Here is a 4,826-nt window from a genome sequence, read left to right on the forward strand (position 1 = left end):
ACAAAGTGGAGATGGTGAGAGAGATAGGAATCGAACCAGGCAAGGGCAGGTCCGCGAAGATTAAGTAAAGAGGAGAGGCGGTGTATGAGGATGGAGTGGTCGACAGTGTCAAAGGAGGCAGAGAGATCGAGGAGGACAAGGAGGCAGAGGGAGCCCTGATCACAGATGTTCAGAATGTCAATAGTGACTTTGACCAGGGCCGAGTCCGTGCTGTGGGCAGCGCGGAAGCCGGATTGGAGGGGTTCAAAGAGGGAATGGCGAGAAAGAAAGGAGCAGAGCTGGGACGCAACAACTCGTTCTAGAACCCTGGGGAGGAATGGGAGGTTAGAGATGGGGCAGTAGCTGAGAGGAGGGATAGGTCCAGGGAAGGTTTTTGGGGGATGGGTTGATGACGGCTGTTTTTAGGAGGGTGGGAACTGAACTGGTGGACAAGGAGAGGTTGATGATGTCGTACAGGAGAGGCGCCAGAAGGTGGAGCTGGGAGATGAGGAGAGAGGTGGGGATTAGATTGAGGGAGCAGATGGTAGGTTTGAGTTTGCGAACAGTCGCGGTGAGGGAGGAGGGAGAGATAGGATCGAAGGAGTGTAGGGGGGAATGGATGGGAGGTGGGTCATGAGCGACAGGTGATGTGGGGGTGGCGGTGAATGGGGCAGAGGTGGCTGAACGTATCCCCTCGATTTTGGATTTGAGGAAGTCCAGCATCTCCTCACAGTTGGAGTTTGAGGAGAGGATAGGCGAGGCATGGGAAGATGGATGGAGGAGAAGGTTTGTGGTGGAAAAGAGAAGCCTGGGGTTGTCATTTGCCTCCAAGATAACCTTGGAGTAGAAGGAGGATTTGGCAGAGACAAGAGCGCAGTGGTAGGTCTTGGTATGGTGAAGCCAAATCTGCTGATGGCCCATTAGTTTGGATTTGGTCCAGGCGCGTTAATCACCAGGTCAAGGGGGTGGTCACAGTCGTAGGTGGGGGAGTGGATGAGGAGGGACAGTTAGTGGTGGGAGTGTGGGGGAGATGAGGGGTGGGAGGGGATGGGTAGACGGGTTGGATGGGGATGTGAGTGAGGGCCGAAAGGTTGGCTCCCGTGGGTGAGGGCCGGTGGGCCTTGTGGCGAGAGTGGGGGAAGGGGCAGTCAGGGTGGGTGCTGTAGGACAGCTGACGGCATCTACCACGGTGGGCATGATGGAGAATGTGAAGGGAGGAGCAGAGGGAGGCCGTGGGGGAATCGAGGAGGGATAGGAGTCGGGTAAGTCACCTTTCTATCACCTCTTTGGAATAGAATAACAACAGTTTACACTGTATGATGACTTTGGGTGATCAATTCAAAGGGCTTTACAAAGACTGAGCAGAAGTCAGCACAGAGAGGGTGGTGGGTGAAAACATTGTCAAAGAGGTAGGAATGAAAGCAGAGAAGAGGGTGAGGTAAAGGGATTTGGTGAGAGTTTGTCTGCTGATGGATGAGTGGAGGCATATAACTGACCAGAGTTTGCGGATGAAGGGAGGCGGCCAGGGTAGGCAGTAGATTTGCAATTGTTTGCAGAAAATTAGGGTGGTGCACAATGAAAGTATTTGAATGTGAGGATGAGGTAGGTTGATCACTGATAAGTAGATGAATGAGGGTGATAGACTCCACGCTACACAAGGTGAGGTGATTCATGTAACTTTTAATGGCTTGTGATTTGTGTCTGATAGCAAATAGAGGTATCAAACGCTTTCATATTAACTGAGGTGTCACTTCAAATGTTAACCGTGCATCATAATAGTCCTTAATAATCTTTGCAGTTGATAGTACTGCCTTATCACATCTTCAAGACGTCTCAAAGCGCTTTACAGAATATACTGTGAAGTGAATTGACTGTATATTTTGTGGGCGAAATGCAGCAGCCAATTGCGCGCAGCAGTGTCCAACAAACAATCGTTGCTCTTAAGTGACCAATTGGTTATTATTAATACTTTTGAAGGAAGTATTACCCCCGGAAAAGCGATCTGCCAATCAACTAAAACTGGGTTCCTACTTACTGCTAGGTAGACAGAGACATGTGGAGTAAGGAAACTTGCCCAACATTTCGCCCTGTTGGGAATCGAACCCAGGTCTCTCGCTTGCAAAGGCCAGGGCTCTGACCACTGAGCTATAGGGCTCCACATCACAAAAGTGGAAGGAAAAATCACGTAAAGTTACAAAGAATGGATTCTACTGAACCCCGACTTAGCCGGTCCAATGGGGAGATCCAATTCGGTGATCGGAATTTCCAGCTAAATGTAATTTACAATGCCGATACCTTTACTGGCCTTTACTACTGACTTTTTTTCAGTACTAATAACTGTCGGTAAATGCCGGTACCAACATTGTAATTGTTTGAATCCCAAGAGCAGAGAATAGCGAATAAGCTATCTTCTGCTCGTGGGATTTAAACTGAGCCCAAAAAATTGTTTTGGAGGAGTCGGCTGGGTATCTGACACATGCGGAAACCCATCACCATGCCATTTGGCATCCAAACCAAACTGAGAATTTGATACATCCCATCTACACGTGGAATTTCCAGAGATGGAGCATTGGAATGGAATGCGCACTCTCTCCCTTGAGGGAAGCATCCTGTTCACCCAATTCTGGAAAGTATTAGGCCCAGGTTGGCAAGAGCCAAGGCTTGGGGACCCTAGAGTGTGCTGTACGCTGGCGGGGTACTGCTGGAGTCTAACCAGCTCAAACCGCATACCTTGTCATTGATATTGTTGTCTGGCAAAGCTTTCCCACTGCTTGTTCAGCTCGGATCACCCTACCTATTAGGAATTGGCTTGCTGAGTTAACAGGAGCTGAGTGGGATGGCTCCCTATCCCAAGTCAAAATCCCTAGCCACTGAAGGCCAGCAAACACAGTGAGGTGGGGGCGTCTGCCAGCAGAGTGGCCCAGCAGGAATTTACCAGCACCCAGAATTTTAATTTTATTTTCTGTTTCGGAATTCCAGATACCTGGAGTTTGGTAAGTCCGGTGGGGGTGGGGGGTATTTACTGTATGTATAAACCATGGCACGTAGTTATAGGGTAGATACACACAGGATATCCTGACTTTGAAAGTCAGTTTCTGTGATCTTTCAGTTTTTTTAAAAAAACAATCTTAAGAAAAACTTCTCAAAACTTCTAGTATGCGGATACTGAAACCATAACATTTAAAAGGGTATTGGCTAAATACTGAAGAGAAAGAATAGAAAAAGGGGTGGGGGGGGGGGAGAGAGAGTATGAAATTGGGTTTGGAGAATATTGTACCAGTGGAAAGTTGGCACCAAAAATGGTTTAAATGGCCTTTTCTATGCACTTTCTGAAATGTGTTTATATTGAATAACCATTGTTGTATTGTACACAAAATGTATTATGCATTAAAATCTTAGATACAGCATTGAAGACTTTACCGGGTTGATGAGGGGTCATGGATAGTATGTCAAACACACTTAACATAAGTGCTGTTTATGTAAAAATGATGTTGTCCAATCTATATGGGACCATATTAAAACAGTTAGGAGAAGGATTTCTTCCAGTGAAAGCATCATTGAAACTCCTTTAACGTTTGTGCTGTGGCTTCGGTTGAAATTGACTTCAAATTGGTGTCTCGGTGAGGAATCAGGAAACTGTTCCAAGAACTGCAGGTGGAAAATTCCACAGTATTCCTGTCCCCTTGTGGATTGGATCCCAAGCTTTCTCCACATCGACAGGAACAGATTTCTTGGTCAAATGCCCAAACCACAAGTGAATAGAAATAGAGGCGTATATATTTATTGTTAACAACAAATGACTTGTTTGGAACTGTAAAACCATTCTTTTCGTCTTAGCTCTGACTCGAGGAGGATCTGTAACGTTAGTCGGACCTTATATTAATACAAATATACCGCACCTTCCAGTCATTTGCGATTTATTTTTTTAAGTGTTGTAAGTTTATGCTCGGTTTATGTAATCGAGATCCGAGAAAGACAAATGACAGACGTGGGTGTGGGTGTGAAAGTGTGTGTGTGTGACTGAGTGTCTGTGTGTGGGGGTGGGAGTGAGTGTGTGGGGGTTGGAGAGAGTGAGTGTGAGAGTGAGTGAGTGTGTGTGGGTGAGAGTGAGTGTGTGCAAGTGTGAGTGAGTGAGTGTGTGTGGGTGAGAGTGAGTGAGTGTGAGTGTGTGCAAGTGAGAGTGAGTGTGTGCAAGTGTGAGTAAGTGTGTGTGGGTGAGAGTGAGTGTGTGAGCTAGTGAGTGTGTATGTGAATGAGTGAATGTGTATGTGAGTGAGTGAGTGTGTATGTGAGTGAGTGTGTGGGTTGGATGTGGGAGAGAGAGAGAGCGAGAGAAAGAGAAAGTAAAAGTGTATGATTTCTGCAAAAAAAAGCTTTCCTGCATCAGAGAGGGTGAGAGAGGGGGTGGGGTGGGGTGGTGGGTGTGTATGTGGGGGGAGTGGGTGGGGGGTGTATGTGGTGGTGGGTGTGTATGTGTGGGTGTGTGTGGGGGGTGTATGTGGTGGGTGTGTATGTGGGTGTGTGTATGTGGGTGTGTGTGTGTGGTGGTGGGTGTGTGTGTGGGGGTGTGTGTGTGGGGGGTGTATATGGTGGGGTGTGTGTGTGGGGGGTGTATGTGGTGGGGTGTGTGTGGGGGGGTGTATGTGGTGGTGGGGGGTGTGGTGGTGGTGGCTGTGTGTGGGGGTGTGTGGGGGGTGTGTGTGGTGGTGGGTGTGTATGTGGTGGTGGGGTGTGGGGGGTGTATGTGGTGGTGGGTGTGTGTGTGGTGTGTGGGGGTGTGTGGGGGGGTGTGTGGTGGTGGGTGTGTATGTGGTGGTGGGTGTGTGTGTGGTGGGGGGGGGTGTGTG

At 48.3% G+C, this 4,826-nt stretch overlaps 1 protein-coding gene across 1 annotated transcript in view; it reads left to right on the forward strand.

Moving 5' to 3' along the window:
* Nucleotides 1-4,349: 4,349 nt before the first annotated feature.
* The window catches only part of LOC103176227 (tubulin polymerization-promoting protein), a 21,067-nt gene continuing 20,590 nt past the window's right edge, over nt 4,350-4,826 (forward strand). Inside the window, exon 1 of the mRNA XM_042331895.1 lies at nt 4,350-4,371. The gene's annotated coding sequence lies outside the window, so the exon portion shown is untranslated. The remainder of the gene's footprint in view (nt 4,372-4,826) is intronic.

This window comes from Callorhinchus milii, unplaced genomic scaffold (assembly GCF_018977255.1).
Source record: "Callorhinchus milii isolate IMCB2004 unplaced genomic scaffold, IMCB_Cmil_1.0 Scaffold2, whole genome shotgun sequence".
Taxonomy (NCBI): Eukaryota; Metazoa; Chordata; class Chondrichthyes; order Chimaeriformes; family Callorhinchidae; genus Callorhinchus; species Callorhinchus milii.